The following is a 20,288-nucleotide window of genomic DNA, read 5'->3' on the forward strand; positions in this document are numbered from 1 at the left end:
AAAGGTGAAAAGAGTGGGAGAAAGAAATATGAAGGAAAATAGACAGAGTAGGTTTTATGGAAATCAGGAGTTAAAAGAGGAAAATGAATGTAGGAATTAGTTTTAGAGGATCATCTTTGCAAAATACAACCTTATATTCAATTATAAATATGTTGAGTTTAAAATGGATTTAAAATATTTATTTGGAAACCACAAGTAAACTTTTACAAATAGCATTGGACTCCAGTAAGATAATATTCTGTGAGTTTAATACATATTGGTGGTAATATGTCTGACCTATGTGTAGGGAAGAGATAGACTAAAAAGGGAGTAGAGGGAATGAATAGAAGAGGATCAAGGGCAAGAAACTGAAGAAATTTCAAATGTAATGATTGTGTACAAAAAGATGAATCATCGAAGAACACTGAGGAGTCATTTTAAATATCACACAATGCTTAGGATTGTAATAATATCAGAAAGATGCTAACAAAATACATTTTTCTAATGAAAGAATATTGTTATTGAGAAAAATTCTTCAAATTAGAGATATATTTATTTTAACACAGTCACAAAATATAAGCTAACATAATAAGGCATAACTTTAAATTAATAAAAATTAAATGATATGCAGAACTTACACATTAATTAGCAGCACAATCTTTAGAGATCTTAAACTATTTTTCAAAGGCTGATTTTAATTAAAAAGAAATTCTGAAGATATGAGAGACATATAAACAATGTATGAATTGTATATACTAGTTTAAAAATGAGAAATTTTAAAGTGTTTTAAAATTATATATTTGGTTTCAGACTGAAAGAATAGATACAGTCCTCCTAATTACATTTGCTAAATACACCCCCAAAACCTTGAGCATTATTTATAAAATGAACATGAGAAAATTAAAGGTTGAAAATTAAAGCAAAATTAAGGAGCCTCAGGATCTAAAGACTAGATATGCATCCATGAGTTCTCTGGGTTTTTTTCTGAATATGTATATATATTCAGAAATATATATATATATATTTCTGAATACATATATGTGTATGTATATCAGAATATATATTGATATATAATATATATCTATATATCTATATATCTATATATCTATATATCTATATATCTATATATCTATATATCTATATATCTATATATCTATATATATATGTGTGTGTGTGTGTGTGTGTGTGTGTGTATTCTGAGATCCAGGTGCTTGCAAAAACAGTCACCTTTAAATGCCAAGGAAACGCAAAAATTGTCACACAGAAAGCACTTCTCCAGCCAAAGACTAGAAAGTGCTAACTTATCAAGATGAAAAATTTAGAATATAACTGACCTACTACAGACAAACACCACTGAAAAAACATGCAGACCTGCCCTTAAGTTTGATAAGAAACCTGGAGTTGTATCCATGCCAGGTGAAAATTAGGTGCTTCTCTCCATTTTAGCAGAGATCTCTTGGTGAGCCCAGTACTTCATTTCCACAGAGAAACAGAAAATATCAAGCGATGCCATGTAGGAGCGAATACCTTTGCTTCCACCTGTAAGTTCTAAAGCAAGCCTTGTTCTCAATAACAAAGTGCCAGAGGATACTAGGGGAAAGATGATTTTTAAAATACCTACTTTCATATCCCTTTACTCCAAACCTCCAGGATATAATTAAAAGCCATGAAAAACAGCATGACTAAATGCCAATAGCAAGATGTAATAGATGCTGGAATAGTAAAAGATCTTTTTTATACTTTTATTAGTGTATTATAGTCTCACATCATCATGTAGTTTATAGTAACAGTGACCTACATGCACAAAGATGGTGTCATAAAAAAATGCTTCAATGAGCCATTATAAACATTTTTAAACAAATGAAAGTATCTTAAAATATATATTAAGACATGAAAAATATGTTTTAGAACCTAAAAAATGTATTAAGTACATTTTAGAACTCAGTGGGTGGAATCAAAAGGAGAAGGTAAAAGATACAGGAAACAGTGAGCTTGAAAATAAAAAAAAATAGAGATTGTCCAAATTGAATAAACAACAACAACAAAAATCATCCAAAAATAAAATTTAAAGTAATTCTTAGGTACCTATAAGACCACGACCACAGGTTACAAGATCTATTTCTGGATAATCAGAGTTCCAGGGGAAAGGGGAATAAGAAAGTATTTGAAGCCAGTCATGGTGACACATGCTTTTAATCCCAGTATTTGGGAGGCTGAGACAGAAGGATTACAGGTTCATGGTCAGCTTCAAAAACTTAGATCCTGTTTCAAAATAATAAATAAAATAGGGCTGGGCATGTAGCTTGAAAGTAGAATGCCCCTGGTTTCAATTCCCAGTACCATTAAAAAAAAGTATTTGAATAAAAAATGTCAGATAATTTAGAAAACTTGACAAAATATACAAATGTACAGATTTATGAGCCTGAGCATTTATATTGTAATTTGACAATTCCAAATAAATTCTTGCCAACTCACATCATAATCAAGCCTCAGAAAATTAAAAGCTAAGAAAAAATTCTTGAAAGTAATGAGTCAAACTGTTTAACTCAAATTGACTACATAATTTCATTGCCAACTAATCAGAATTTGAAGGCACCAATGTTAAGGAGAAGTATTAACTCCAATCTCTATGCTCAGTGATCCTATTGATCCTATTGTCCCAGTCTGTTGTGCTCAGCTATAAGAAAATACCTGAAACCAGGATATTTATACAAAATTGAAACTGACTTGTGTCACAGTTCTGGAAATTGTGAAGTTGAAGGGTATGGTGTCTTATTAGGGCCTTCTTTCTGCCTCTTAAAATGGCAAAGGGCATCTCAGGGTGTGCTAGCTTGTGTCTCTTCTTTTTATAAAACCCATGTCATACTATGCCCCCACCCATGTGAGCTCACCTTATTTTATTAATGCCCAAATTCCTCATTTGAAAATATTTTAATGTGTGAATTTTGGAGATTAAGAATACAAAACATGATGTACTTAAACAAACATATCAAAGTCAACTAAGCCAAGCATGGGAAGGAGGGAGAAGGAGGGAATGGGGTGGGGATTGTGTATGAGCTACTTGTATGATGTATGCATATATGTTTCCACAAGTCTTTTATCCCATTGAGGTGTATGACTACAATGTACCAATAAAAATATTTTAAAAAGAATACAAAACATGAACTTGAAGAGGACATATTGAAACTATAACATCTATGTCTCAGGAATCAAAACAAAAATGAAGGTATTTTGTGATAAAGAAAAACTAAGAGAATTTGCAACCAGAGATCTCCTTAAAAATTTATCCTAAGAAAGTTCTTAATGCACATGATATACATTCACAAACATATCAAAGTCAATCACTAAGGCAAACATGAGAAGGAGGGAGGAGGGAGGAAATTGGGTAGGAATTAGGTAAGGGCTAACTGGGTGGTGTGTGTGTGTATGCCTCTACCATATTGCACTCCATTAAGATGTACAACTACAATGCACCAATAAAAAATTAAAAAATATTCAAAGACAAAGAAAGAAACTTCTTGAAAAAAAAAGAAAATGGAGTTTTCAAACACCAAAAATGAAATACAGCAGAAGAACAAACTTGCAGGTAACTACAATACACATTTTTATCTCTTTAGTTTTCTAAATTATTTTGTAAGCAAGAGTTATAAAATTATATAATGGTAATCTCAATGTATCTTGAGAAAATATTTAGTACAGTAAAAATCAAGGAACATAGTATGACTTTAAAAACAAAATTTGTCAATTTTCCATCTTAAAACTGGCCAAAATATCAAGTAAAGGTATTTTCAGATAAAAGAAACAAAATAATTTGTCAACCACCAATTTTAAAAATTATGTGATACCTTCCTATAAAATTAAACATATATGTTTTAAAAAATCCTATTTTTAACTCATTTATTAATGGAGAAAAAACATATGTTTATAAAAGACTTGTACATAAATGTTCATGGAAATATTTTCTTTTGTACTGAGGATTGAGCCAAGGTTATTCATTTTTCATTTTGAGAGAGGGTCTCTCTTAAGTTGCCCAGGTTAGCCTTGGACCTGTAATCCTCAGCCTCCCAAATACTGGAATTATAAGCATATAACATTTTAGTGATAGGTCAAAAAGTTTAAGGGTCCATTAATAGAAAAATATATTAAATATTGTGATGTAGTTTTATAATAGACTACTATGTGGCAATAAAAAATAAGTTACTTATGTGTGCTCCTTGTGTATTTTGACTGAGATCTTTGGTACAATATAGTGTAATGTACTATTGTATTTATTTCAAAGCTTAGAAAAAATTTAATAAGTTTTGAAAAGAGCTTCAAACAGTGGTCATAACTGGATGTATGTAGATTATTAAAATATAAAGAGCTTCAAACAGTGGTCATAACTGGATGTATGTAGATTATTCAAATTCCAGAGGAACTTTCTGGGATTTGTAAAATGGTATATACTTACAGGGTTGTAGGTTATGTGGAGATGTGAAATTAATCATGATGCAATAATATTCCCCATAAGAAAACTCATAAATAATATTAGGTAAGAGATAAAATTTTAATCTTATAGAATTAAAATGCAGGGCTGCAATTCACATATAAACATTTTTATCACTGAGGAATTAAAATAAGATAAAATGATGAAAGGGTTAGATTGAGACATAAGGATTCCTTCATTTCATTTTCTTAACTTTTGATTCTTCTACCCTTCAAGACACAGCTTCTCTCACAATGTCTCCCTGACAACTTCACTAGAGGTTTCTCCTCTGTGCTTCAGCTGTATGCTGCGGATTCATCTACCATAGTATTTCCTTTTAATATATCTGTCTCTATTACTATACTACAAACTCCCCTAGGCCAGAAAACGTGCTTCATTTATCTTTACTTGTGCTTCTAATGCCTGGCACAGAATCTGCCCATAAGCAGCAGTCAGTAAAGGATCAGAGAACCAATTCACAACTATGAACGATTAAGAAGAAAAATCTTTTCAATTCTTTTCTATTATTGTGAAGCAGTGAATTCCTCCATATTGGGTTAAAATGAGGTTCACAAACTGAAATGTCCATATGTTCCAGTTAATATAAATGAATGAAATGGGTTGAGCCTAACGGTTTTTGAGTTTGTAGCAAATTGAAAAGCTTGACTCCTACCTAAAGGAAATAAGTCCTCAGTGCTGGCTCAATTTTTGTTATGTAAAAATATAAACTGAGTCTTTCAGACCTTCATATTTTCAAGGGAAGAACAATTTTCACCCCAAATTTAGGTACTGGGTAAATATCTAGGTCATATATTTTAGAAACCAAATGTAGGTTGTGGCCTGAGGAACACCAATCTGTGATCTTTGTTATGAAATCACTTGGCCTGCGGTAAACATGAGCAACAAAACAATTATATTAAAAATTATCCATGCTGTATATTAACATTAAGACTACATGAGCGTTCTTGCTTTCTATCTTTCATTCATTCATTCTCTTTGGGTGGGAGTACTGAGGCATGTAATGTCTGAGCTACACCCCCAGACCTACCTATTTTATTGTTTTTTAAATTTTCAAGTGGGTCATACTAAGTTGTAGAGGGCCTCACTAAATTGCCCAGGCAGGCTGCAAACTTGCAATTCTCCTGCCTCCGCTTCCCAAGTATTGATATTTGCCACATACCTTGCTGAGCATTATTGCTTTACTTTTATAACTTGCAAAATTTGAGAAATACTTTTCTGGATAGAAAATATTTCAGCAGGAGGACTTCCAGGAAGATGGCGACCAAGAAAAGCAGTGTTTACGAGTCCTGCTAACACTCAATCTCTATTGCCACAAAATCAGCTCTTTTCATAGCCAGAAAACACTATCAGCAGAGAAGTAAAAAATATAACCTCAAGGGACTGAGAAAAAGAAGACTAGAAGAACAACCAGAGGCCAGAAAAGAAAACACCCATGCCGGTGCCATTTAGCCTCACAGCACCAGGCTCTAGAGAAGAAAGGTAAACAAGGAGCTGAAGTGAGCAACTGTGTATCATTTGGGTGTGATTCAGCAGTCCTTTCAGTGTAAAGAATATCTAAAACTCCCAGTGGCCAAGCTCCTCATGCCTTCCAGGGACTCAGAACGGAGCTCAAAACCAGAAAAGAAATACATCAGCCTCATGGCTGAGGGCGTGGCAATGGCACCATATTTCCAGCAGTGGTGGTAAGTTCACCAAGCTCGCACCAGCTCCAGAACAGCTCACACAATAACCATAAGTGAAATTGCGGCCCCCTATAGGAGAAATCCCAGCACTACACTCCCAGGGAATTGTTCAGCTTTGATAATCTTCATGGGTATGAAATTTTGCAGTCCAACCCAGTGAAGGAGTAGCAGTGGCAGAGGTACCACACCCTAGTCACAGATCCCTATAGGAAAACGCCCAGCTCGGCACACCCCATGGTCTCCCACAGCCTTGATTAACTCCCTGGGTCTGAGACTTTGCAATACAAACCAGTAAAGTAGTAGTGGCAGCTGAGATTACCACAGACTCGAGATCCAGAGCACACGAAGTGAAGTCTTAGTGACCCAGGGAAGAACCAGGGAAGGCACAAACTTCTGAAATCATGGGAAAGAGGAACAATAGAGCAATGAATGTCCAAAATTTCTTATTATCAGAACCTGATAACACAGAAATTCAGAGATCTCCAGAAAATCAAATCAGGAATATAGCTGTAGAAATAAGACAGCACCTTAAAAAAGAATTTAGAGAGAATCTAAAAGAAATAAAGAATGCAATCATTGAGGTAGAGGCATCAATTCAAACTATAAGCAGTCGATTAGACCACATGGAGAATAGAATTTCACTCCTAGAAGATGGTCACTCCAAAAATTAATGCATAATTTATAACTTAGAAAAACAATCAGACAGGAGGAATCTGACATTGAAGAAATATGGGCCGATTTTAAGAGAGCTAACCTAAGAATAATTGGAATAGAGGAGGGAAAAGAAGAAAAAAACAAAGGGATCAACACTCTTTTCAAAGAAATAATAGCAGAAAAATTTCCAAACATAAAGCAAGAGGTCAATACACAGGTCCAGGAAATTTAGACAGGATCAGAGAAGAGGTTCCCCACACCACATAATTGTCAAAATGATCAATGTAGAAGCAAAGCAGAGAATCTTAAAGGCAACAAAAACAAAAGGCCAAGTGATCTTCAGAGGCAAACCAATTAGAATCACTCCAGACTTCCCAAACCAAGTCATGAGAGCCAGAAGGGCTTGGAGTAACATATTCCAAACTCTGAAAGAAAACACTTCCAGACAAAAATTTCCTACCCAGCAAAACTATCTATCAAATTAGATGGGGAAGTAAGAAGCTTCCATGACAAACAGAAACTCAAGGAATTTATGTCCTCAAAACCAGTACTAGAGAAAATGTTCAAAGAGATTAACTACAAAGAAGAAATAGGTAGATAATACACACCAGAACCAGAGAAACATGATTTTCCATCCAGCAGACAACTAAGCAAAGAATAATAAACAGTATTTCAAACAGAAATAAAATCTTTACATGTTAAGAATTAAAAGTTATCTCTCAATAATCACACTAAATGTAAATGGCCTCAATGCCCCAATAAAAAGACATAAAGTGGTAAAATGGATTAAAAACCAGAATCCATCCATCTGCTGCTTACAAGAAACACACTTTACAAGTAAAGAGAGAACAAACTCAATGTAAAGGGCTGGAGCAAGTTAATTCATTTGAAGCAGCCATCCTAACAAATGTGAAGTAGTATTTCACTATAGTTTTTATTTGTATTTCCTTAATGATTAGTTATATTATAATAATGATGAGTGATATTCATGTGTTTATTGGTCATATAAAAATCTTTGGAGATTCATTATCTATTTTAGTCTTTTACCTATTTCTAAATTATATTGTTTGCTTTTATTATTGCTAATTTTTAGGATTTCTACTTGGAATATTAATATTACCTTCAGATATAGCCTTTGGAAATATATTATCCCATTCTATCAGTAACTTTTAATTCTATTTACATTGTCTTTGGATTTACTTTTTTTTTTTTTTGGTGATACTGGGGTTCCTGGCCGGGCTACACTCCCAGACCTAATTTTACATTTTTATTTGGAAACAGGGTCTCCTAAACCAGCACGCACGGCTGGCTTCGAACCTGCACGATCCTCCTGTCTCTGCCTCCCAAGCGCGGGGATTACAAGCGTGCGCCACCACGCCTGGCTGGATTTACATTTTTAAAAAAAATTTTATGAAGTTTGTTTATTCTTCTGTTGTCTGTGCCTTTAGAATTATATCTAATAAATCACTACCAATTTCAATGTTGTGAAATTTTATGACCCAGGTTTTCTTCTAATAGTTTATAGTCTTAAGATTTACATTTAGGTCTATCTATTTTGAGTTAATATTTGTATATGGTGTTAGGTAAGTGTCCAAATTTATTCTTTTTCATGTAATTATTAATTTTCAACAATATTTAGTGAAAATATTATTATTTCCTTCACCAAATGTTCTTGGAAACCTTGTCAAAAATAACTTGACCATATATGGAAGAATTTATTTCTAGGCTTTTTATTTTACTCCACTGGTTTATATATCTGCCTTTATAGCAATACTACAATCTTTTGATTATTGTAGCTTTATAAGGTTTGAAATTAGAAAATGTACATCTTCTAGCTGTGTTCTTTTTCAAGATTGTTTTAGGTATTTCATGTTAGGATAGATTTTTTTCTGAAATAAAATAAATGAATGTATGATAGTTTCACCTTAAAAAAAGAAAAGAAAAAATATCCTCTGGTAAGAAAGAAAACAAAAAAGAAATATTGAAATGTTATATCTAAGTGATCAAAAGTTTGATATTAGACAAATGAATCTGTTATGTGAGATTATCATTGTTAATTTTGGATAAATTACTATAAAATATTAAAAATTAAGGTACATAAAATAAATAAATACAAATTTTAAAAAATTTCAGCACAGACATGTGTAAGTAGTTATATGTGGTTAAACAGGTAATTAATTATAAATACCTAATATCATGGATCTTGATCCAATAATCCCAAAGCTTTTAAAGAATGGATCCTTGTTTACAAAATGAATACAGAAATATAAAGCAAGCTCTTATTATTGCTTCTATATTTTTCTCCCTTTGTCACCTTGTTTGCAATTTATTTATTTAAAAATGATTTTTTATGTTTTACCTTAGTTTAAAAATGGAGCTAACTCATTATATATATATATATATATATATATATATATATATATATATATATATTGTGTGTGTGTATATATATATAGTGTGTATGTATATATATATATATATATAGTGTATATATATATATATATATATATTATCACAAAATAGGAAGTTCTTTCAACCATGATTTTTTCACCAATTGAAATACACACACATGCACACACTATTCTTTGTCTTAATAATTTTGAACTACCTCTACCTCTTTATGATCTTACAAATGGCAAAAATAGTGTCCCAAGGTACAATGTTTCGCAAATATTTTTCACTTAGTATCTAGTTTTTTATTATTTCCCCAATTTAATAGTCATAGACATTAATAATTTGACAACTGAAACAAAATTGAAAAAGGCTATATTATTTTTCATTTTTTCAATATTTCAAATATATTTTCTTTATATCACTACCTTATGTGAAATTACATATACTTTTCTTCTCATTTTTCTATAAATTGGCTAGTGGAATTACAAGCTAAAACTTAATGAAGTAGAATGAAGTAGTTTATTGAAAGTGTGTAGCTTTAGACATGTCTATCTGAAAAACATTACTTGATAGCTGGCTAGAGGTAATGACACATTGCTATGTTTTAGTGTAGTTCTATAACCCTGAAAAGAAACAAAAGAGGAATGTGAAGAGAAGAAATACCTAAGTAATGAAAGTAACAATTAAAGGATGGAAGGATGCTTAAAATGTGATTTCACAGTTAACATATCATAGCAATGTATTTAAACTAATAGAAGTTAAATTTTAACAATTGAGTTACAATTCTCAGAAAGCTTTGCTCCTTTGATGCTCAATAACATACAGCTTGATTCTGAGATATTTATCATAGCTGATTCTTACCAGATTTTACAAATTTAACATTTGCATTATTCTCTTTGAAAGGTAACTCTGATTTCTTAATGGATAACTGAATATAATTATTAATTTGTAAAATATATTTGTAATATGTATATCACATAAAGTAATATATAACTGAATCACATATTATTAGGTTTAACCAATGTTTCTATTTTTGGTTATTATTTCCCATTATGTATCATTTCATTTATTGCTTTATTTTATTTTATTTTATTTTGTAGTACTGAGGATTGGACCCAGGGGCATTCTGCTTCTGAACTATACCCCCAGCCCTATTTTTTTTATTCTTTATTTTGAAACAGCATCTCACTAAGTTGCAGAGAGCTTCACTAAGTAGCTGAGGCTGGCCTTGATCCTGTGATTCTCCTGTCTCAGCCTGTAGCATTTGATTTAAATTTGTCACATTTTCCAATGTAATATATTCAAATGTTAATAGGAAGTAATTCTTGATTACTTTGTTTTAACTTTCTTATTTTGGGGACTACTCATAAATATATACATCCATATTTTTTAAGATAAACATACAGCAAAAGTTACAATATGAAAAACAAATACCATATGACATTTATTTGAAATATATAAGGATTATTTTTGTTGTCAATAGGAATAACATGTTATTTTCCAAGCAAAAGTGCAATTCAGCCAAGTATGGGGCACACATTTGTAATCCTAAGTACTTGGAATGCTGAGACAGGAGAGTCATAGGTTCAAGGCCAGCCTCTGTAACTTAGCAAGACTCTTAGCAACTTTAGAGACACCCTACCCTATTTAATATAAAAAAGTATAATATAGCTTAGAATGTAGCTCAGAGGTAGGAAACTCCTGTATTACCATCTCCTGTAACACACACACACACACACACACACACACACACACACAAACAAACATACCTACACACACATACTACATGAACAAACACTCAAAAGTGTCAAATAATCTTATTGGAATAACAAAAATCATTGACCAAAAAGTTTAAAAGTCCAATTGTATTAATTTTCTTATAGTTAGAAATAATAATTAGAGCATTTCCAATGGAAAAAAGTGAGAGCAGCATATAAATAAGTCATAGAAATATACTAATTATTCATTCATATTTGTGTTCAAAATAAAAATTTATACTAATTAAGGGTTATGTACCAGATATAATACTAAAGTTCATTTAAAGATCCTCTCATGTCTTATGAAACCATCAATGAAACTGCTATTTGTTATACTAGTCTTTCATCTGTACATAGATTCTGGTATTTTTCTAAGAAATTATCAGTTTATTTAGGTAATTCAATTTTCTTCTCTCAGTATTTGTTTATGCTTTTATTTAAAATATTATCTGAATAAAAATTTACTTTCTATATTTGAGAAATATATGAATAAAATTATATGTATACTTGTTTTCCTATATAAATAATATGATAATATATAACACATTTCTTATATTTATTTACTTATTTAATCAAAATATTTGTTAATAAGATATTAAAATTTTCCATAAATTAAAGAATCACTTTATCTTTATATTTCTAAACTGTATTATTTATTTCAGATAATTATTTGGACCTTATGCCATGTATCTGGAACATCCTCCAAAGGTCCATGGGTTAGACTATTCTATAATATTCAGAGATGTAAAGTTTAGATTGTGAGGGCTCTGATTTCTTTAGTAAACTAATCTGCTTGATGCATTAGTAATTTGAACAGACTGGGAAGTTGAACAAATCATAGGTAGGTGGAGCATTGCTTCAGGTCCCTGGGGTTGACCCTGGAGAAGGTAGACCCTGGAGGGTTTCTCTACACTGGTGACTCAAGTGTGCTATACCATTGAGTTAGATTCCAGCTCTTTTTTTTTTTTTTTTTTTTTTGAAATAAAAGCAAAGAGGCAGCAAAAGGTCTTGAGCATGCTGAAGAGTTGTGGAATTTCTCAGTGAGTGTCATGACAGGATGAGGAGTGGGATGAAAGGGTGGCTACAGCTGAGATCCCTCAGCCAGAGCTGAGTTTTGTCCTTCTAACAGAGCTCAGAGCCCACCTCCTATTTCAGATTGTGGTCTAGCTCTGAGAAGAGCAAGAAACAAAAGTTAAAGAGATGTGATATTTTTCTAGAGGAAGAGAATCTGGCACAACCCACTTCTGTCATTTTCTGATTGAGGAGACTGGAGGCCCACAGAGAATGGGTGTACCGTGTGTCAGTCAGGGAAGGACCTGCTCATTTCTTGCTGCATTCCTGGTTACGCCTCTGCTAAATGACATCTGTGGCTTTTGCCTGCCCTAGGTCTGCTTTCTTTCCTCTACCAGCAGCAGCAGCAGCAGCTGGGTTGACTCTTCTCTGCAGAGCAGGCTCTGGATTGAAGAATGTCTGATTGGGCCTACCAGTTAATCAAAGTGCTCCCAGACTGCAACCACTCCTCCTATGGGACTACTAAGGAATTCAAGCAAGGCAACCAGATTTTCTCCTGCAATTAGAAATCTTGTGACCTGGAGATTGAAAACTGTTAGAGACCATGGCACTGCTGATTTGTGTAGGCTGGCTTCAAACTTGTGTTTGTCCTGTCTCAGTTTTCTGAGTACTGGAATTATAGGTAAAAAATTTTAAAGACAAAAATGAACAAAAATAAGATAGAAGAAATGAAGTATGAGAATGAAAATGATATCCTGAAAATTAAAGGAAAGGCAAGAAAATGTTTCATAATATTTTTATCATCTGCAATGGGATGATTAGTTTATTATTACTAAAACCATATCAACTGTGAAGAAATAGCTTTACGGAATAACTACACCATCAGATTAAACAAAGAGAAATTTTTAAATGATGTATTTAATAATTTAAAAGATAACATGATTGCCCCTGTTACTGGATGATAATTTAAATATATTTTTGAATCTCCAATAGTTTTATAAAAATAATAAAAAGAGGAGGACTTTTACTACTTAGGATAATTTTTGAAGTCTCTTGACTAAGTGCTATTTAATTATACCCATTAAGTATACCCACTACTTGATAACTACACTAGATTATTTTATCAAATTAAAATATTTAACACTGGAAAGTGCAGTCTCATATTTGTAGTCATGATATATAATTCTATTGATGAGTAAAATAGTAATTTCTAAGGTGATTTCTTTCATATTTAAATGAGTCAAACATCCATTCAAAATTAATAGTCTATAAGGAATTAAATAAATTATCAAATAGTAAAATACTTGGTTTTTATATCATTTTAAAACAGGAAGAATGAAGGTGACATAAGTTAATTGACAAATGGGTTTATTATCAAAATCACCTTAAATGATACATCTTGAAATGTAGAGTGAAGCACAAATATGTTGGTGTTCTAGTATATAAATTGTTTTGCATAAGAAAATAAGCAGAAAAATATTAAAATTGTTTTGCATCTCTGGAATCACAGACAAGTAGCGAGCTTTGTAGAGAAAAAGTGTCTGTATTTCAGGTCACACTCCATCAGCATGTCCACTGACAGATCACTATTGCCTGCACTTTATCTAGATTAAGCCTTAACATAACTCTTTCATCAAAGCCACTACCCTGACATGTAAACAGCTGATTCCAACAGAATTAGATGAAAAGAAGACAAAGGAGGGACCTCCGTCAAGTCCATACCAACAGTTCTGCCACCCACATGCACCAATATTTCCTTTAAAGCTTTTGATTTTGACATTGAAAGAAAACGACCAAATAAAACCATGAAGTAACTGCTACTACTGAGCATGCCAAATGGATTACCAGTTGCTTCTTTTCAAATGGTGAGTTCGGAGATTAAATGTGTTTTAGAAACATTTGCTGAAATGCATGGATTTTTAGTTAGAATTATTCTACCTCTAAAATCACATTCCTACACCAAGCATTTGACTAAACTCTTCTTTTTATTTCAACACTGTCATCCAGCTATACTTTCTTCTAAATGCTTTGGCTTAATTGGCTCCTTTAGCCAATTGATACAGAATATTAATTTCTTATTTTTCTATGTCTTATTTTTCTATGTCAGCCCCTATTTAATTATAATATTTTCTGTCATGGTTTAAGATGATCTGTGAAGATGGTAACACAATTCTGGAATTTCATAGTCTTTACCCTGGATAGAAATAATTTAATGTATAGACACATATTATATCTTAACTTAAATGCTACAATGGATTTGGGTATAAAAATATCTACTAACCATTGAATATTCTCATTTTATTTAGCATCTATTATCAAGTTCATAACATTTTGTTATATACAAGATTATGCATTTTTGTTCCAACTACTATCATTATTTTTGTATAATGAGATTTTCTCCTAATTATTTGAAATTAGAATAAATTACTGCCTACTTCATCATAGATATCTAAGTACAAACATAGAAAAACAAGTGCTATACACAAAGCTATGTCATATATGCATATGTATGCGAAGTTATTTGCATATATATATATATATATATATATATATATATATATATATATATGTATTCACATCATGTCCATTGATGTGTTTCCCTCTTCAAGTTTTCTTCCCTCCCTCCCACTCCCTGAATTAGGTCTCCTTCCTCACTCCACTAAGGTTTATCCTCCTTTGTCTGTAGTCCCTCCTGGGTCCCAATTTCTCCCTCGATTCCATATATGATGGAAAACATCTGATTTTTCACTTTTAATGACTGACTAACCTCACTTTGCATAATATTCTCCAGCCCTACCGATTTTCTTGCAAATGACAATAATTTTGTTCATTTTTAATGACTGAGTAGAATTCCATTATCTTAATGTCCCATAATTTTGTAATAACATCCCATCTGTTTATGGATACCTGTTCTAGTTCCATAGTTTGGTAATTGTGAATTGAGCAGCTATAAAAATAGATATGCATGCACTACTAGGTAGTCTGGTTTCAATTCTTTTGTGTAGATACCCAGGAGCGGTATAGCTCCATCATATGATACATTTATTCTCATTCTTCTGAGGACCCTCCACATTATTTTCCATAATGGTTGCACTAGTTTTCAATCCCAATAATGTATCAGAGTTGCTACTTCTCCACATTCTTGTCAGACTTTGCAGTTACTTGAAGAGGGCCAACATGTCAACTTGTAGGTATGGGTTAAAAACTTTCTCAATAAGACACTAAAGGCAGGAGAAACTAAAACAAGAATAAATATGTTGAATTACATTAGACTAAAGAGCTTCTGTGTGGCAAAGAAAACTATCAGTAACTTTAAGAGAGAGCCAACAGAATGGGAGAAGATCGTTACTAGCTACTCCTCTGATAGAGGACTAATATGCGCAATAAACAAAGAACTTCAAAAACTTTACTGCAAAAAAAGTAATGCAATAAAAATGGGCTAGTGAACTAAATAGATGTGTCACAAAAGAAGAAATACAAATAACAAAAATATATAAAAAATGTTAAACATCATTAGCAATGAGAGAGATGCAGAGATGCAAATCAAAACTACCCTGAGATTTCATCTAATCCCAACTAGAAAGGCAATCATTAAAAACAATAACGTTATGTTGGGCGTGGTGGCACATGCTTGTAATACCTGCACTTGGGAGGCGGAGACAGGAGGATCTCGCAGGTTCGAAGCCAGCCAACCTGGCTTAAGAGACCCTGTTTCCAAATTTAAAAAAAGTATAAAATAGGTCTGGGACTGTAGCTCAGAGGTAGAAGGGTTTCCAGGAACCCCAGTACCACCAAAAAACAAACAAACAAACAAAAAATAATAATAATGTAAATAATGTATAACATTTTTAAAATGGTACATCAGAGAAAATTTGGAGAATGGCTTGTGTGTGTATTCATTTGTTAATTCCTTTTTTGCTTGAGTCCAAATCTGTAGACCCCTTTCTGAACTTGTTTAGCCTCTTCAAATAAGGATCATCGGGTAAGCTGGCTGTGGGTGGTGTAGATGCCAATGCTAGAGATAGCTCGAGCTCCAACTCTGCCATACACCTAATGTGTGTTTCCTTGTTGATGTTTGCATTTGATAAGCCAGTGACATTTTGGCTTAATTACAGTAACTTTTCTATGTGAGTGGGAGAGGGATGCTCTTTTAACTGAACCAAGTCAGGCAGCCCATGAAATTTCAGTATTTTTGAATAATCTTTAAAAACAGCTTTGTGTTTTCTCCCTTGCAAACTCTATCAAGTATGAAGCCTTTCCAGAGATTTCCCACAGACACACAATCATCTCTCACTGGAATGTGCTTCTGTAGGCCCTTCATTTTGACTTCACTCTCGCTGCTCCTTCATCGAGCAGCCCTCTCTCTGCTCTCTGCTTACTCATGGTCTGGTTTGGTGATGCAGACATCCCAGGTTTGTCAAAGACACTTGTGTTTCTTTTTGTTGTTCTTTAACCTTTGGATGATGAAAGAATATAAATGTATTTACTCCCCTATCTTAAATTTTGAAACAATTAATAAGAAGAGTTGAGGATAAAAAAGAAATGGATATAAATGTCTTCACAATCTTGAAATGAACAGTTAGAAGTGAGAATAAGGATCAGAACTTATAAGGCTTAATTTGAAGGTTACCAACTGTATATTAGATATGAGTTGATAATGACAAACCTGGAAGACATCCCACCACTTTCAGGATTTCTGCCACAATTACATTTGTTTTAAATTTATATCAATTTCTTATATTTGTTTCTCTAGATATTGAATAAAATACCCAATAGAAACCTAAGAAAGTTAGCTACAGGTTAGTTGATATAAGATTTGAAGAACTGGGTTCAAGTATCAATATTTTTATTATTTAAACATGCTATCTTATTGTGTTTCATCTTTTGATCTCAGTTTCATTTACTGGATGTAGAGAATGTGGCAGAGAGCATCTTCTTAAATGTCATTTCTAGAAATCTGACCATTTTTATACTTTGTACATTTTCATTATAAAACCTGCAATGTGTCTTTTCTTCTTGATTCTTATGAAATAATCTGAGAGGATTTATTCAAGACTAAAAAACTTCATAATTTTAGATTAGAACACTAATAACCTTCACATTTTCAATGTTTTAGCATTATTGACTTCCTTTTTAAATTCTGAAACATTTATTCTTGGTCGCTTCTTTTCAATATTCTTTGTAGATGTCTTTGATATCTTTATCAAATTCTCAAAGCTCTTTAGCTATTTTCATATTAAATAGGACACTAAAATTTACTCTCTAGTCTCCTTGGTTTCTGCTACTCTTATCTACCCTAATGTTCCAAACTAAAGTTCTATCATCCAATTCTCTGATATGCTCAAGGTATGTATTTATGTATGTATGTATGTATGTATGTATGTATGTATGTATCTATCTATCTATCTATCTATCTATCATCTATCTATCTACCTATCTATCTATATGCTATTTCTCTGAATATAGCCAAACATGTCTATACAACTCATATTTATCCTGACCAGAGTACATCATTTCATAATTACCTCCACCCACAAACACATAATTTCTCATACTTGTTACTCTATCTTGTCTCCCTGCCTTCTAACTTCTCTAAAGCAACTTTTATACTGGGCAGTTTTTATGCTCTAAACTTTTACAAATGTGACTTATTTAAAATCATTCTATGCCTTGGAATAAATTTTAGTGTATAGTTTATATACTTTAGATTATTATAGAGAATTTTTTTCTTTTTACCTTTCAATTAACCATAAGCAGTTGCATGCTGCTTAAATTAATAATCACCTCGCCTTATTCCCCCAAATACTTGTTAATATAAGCCTGCAAATAGTACTTTACTTTCCAAATGTAACCTCTCTTTCATTTTTCTGTGTCACAATATATTTTGTTATACATGATATTATTATTAACCTTTTAAATTCAGCACAGATATCATCCACCCAAAGAATATTTTTTAATTCCTTTTCTACTTTAGAAATTTTTATGAGCTTTATAAAAAGCTGTATAAGCCTCTTTTTTGTAACATGAACCTCACTGTATTGCAAATTTATGTACTTTCCCTCAATTTTATAGACATAATCTTTCATGATATACTTATAAATTTTTTGTACTCACAGAATTATTCTTAGCACATAGTAATTATTCAATGGAAAATCCTCAAAGAAAGAAATTAATAAAAGGGTAACTATCTACAATTTGAATCATGGGTTTTCTATTACCAAATCTAAAATTGTTTTCCATTTAAAATCCTATTTATCTCCAAAATATATTTTGACACTGATAAAATGACTATGAAAATATTTAGCATATAGATATATACATTACAAACAAATTAATAAAATCATCTATTGACAGAGAATTATGTAGTTATTTGAAGCTTGATCTACAAATTCAGAGATAAAATATCATTATTTTCTATTTTTGCTTGAGTGTGCCTTTCAGAAAAATTATGTCAAATATTCTAAACTTCAGATGTTTTCTATATAAATTTAAATATTACTAGTCATCTTGTCTTCTCAGATGGTATATATTAACAAAAAACTCTATAAATATTAGGTATTATAGATGATTAACTTTTTAAACATCTCATGTAAACCATTCCAAACAATATAAATTCAAATAGTATTTTGTAAATGATTGAGCATAGACTTCAGATACCATCAAACTTATTACAAACTGTGTTTGACCAAAACATTCAGTCTTTAAATCTCTACATTTTCATGTGCAAGTGGAAATGGAAATGCCAGTGCTAAGTGTTTCTCAGAAATGTGTGGGGGGAAAGAAATATTTCTGAGACATTGTTTAAAGCAGTGAACTTCAGTGTAGGAAAAATGTAATATTGCTATCTTCATAAACTTAAAATGCAATACAAATATGGGAATATAGAGGAAAATGCCTTGAGACCTTCCTTAGCAATAAAAAAAATTAACAATTTATTTTTCCATTGGAAAGATAATTTTCATTTGGCTTTTAGCCACCATGCTCTGAACTTCATAGACCCCAACCTCACATGGACTGAATCCAAAATGTACCATAACTGATTAAATAAATCTTCCTTCCTCTAAATTATGTGGTCAGTTCTTCTGGACTATGACAGTGAGAATGTTGACTTAGACAAATATTAAATTCCAAAATGGAATTAACAGTGGATTAAACTGATCAGTATGCTTCTTATGAGAAAGTACTAAAGTTCTATTTTTTTATTTTATAATTCTTAAATTGGTAATATCATATTAGGCTTAAAGGGTCAAATCCTGGGCTGTTGTACAGGGTGGAGAATAAATAGATATAGAAGAAATTCTTTATTGACTAAGAAGAATTGCTAGTAAACTACCAAGATCATTCCTCAGAGACATAGAAAAATCAGTCCTTAAATTTATCTGGAATAACAAAAAGGCCAGAATAGCCAAGGTAGTTCTCAGCAACAAAAACCATCCAGAAGGAATCACAATACCTGACATAAAAATATACTACAAAGCCATTGTAATAAAAATAGCATGGTACTGGCAAAAAATTAAATACACACACACACACACACACACACACACACACACACACACACACACAAACAGATACATAGACCAATGGAGCAGAATAGAAGACGCAGAAAGAAGTCCACACGCTTTCAGCCAATTGATTTTTGACAAAGGGGCCAAAAACATACACTGGAAAAAAGATAGCCTCTTCAACAAATGGTGTTGGCAAAACTGGTAAACCATATGCAGAAAAATGGAAAATAATCCCACTTTCTCACCCTGTACAAAAGTCGACTCAAGATGGATCAAAATCCTGGAAATCAAACCAGAGACCTTGAAGCTCCTTGAAGAGGGCATAGGTCCAACACTACAACACATAGGCTCAGATAAACACTTTCTCAACAAGACCCCAAAGGCACAACAAATTAAAAAGCAAATCAATACGTGGGATTGCATGACACTGAAGAGCTTCTGTTCAGCAAAGGAAACTATCACGAACCTCAATCGAGAGCCAACAGAATGGGAGAAGATTTTTGCCACCTACACCACCGACAGAGGACTAATATCTAGAATATACAGAGAACTCAAGAAACTCAACACTAAAAAACAAAGCATCCAATAACAAAATGGGCAAATGAACTAAATAGACACTTCACAAAAGAAAAATTAAAATGGCCAATAAATGCATGAAAAAATCCTCAACATCACTGCCAATCAGAGAGATGCAAATCAAAACTACCCTGAGATTTTACCTAACTCCAACTAGAGTCAAACCAGAGACCTTGAAGCTCCTTGAAGAGGGCATAGGTCCAACACTGTAACACAAAGGCACAGATAAACACTTTCTCAA

Source organism: Muscardinus avellanarius, assembly GCF_963383645.1.
Source record: "Muscardinus avellanarius genome assembly, chromosome: 8".
Taxonomy (NCBI): Eukaryota; Metazoa; Chordata; class Mammalia; order Rodentia; family Gliridae; genus Muscardinus; species Muscardinus avellanarius.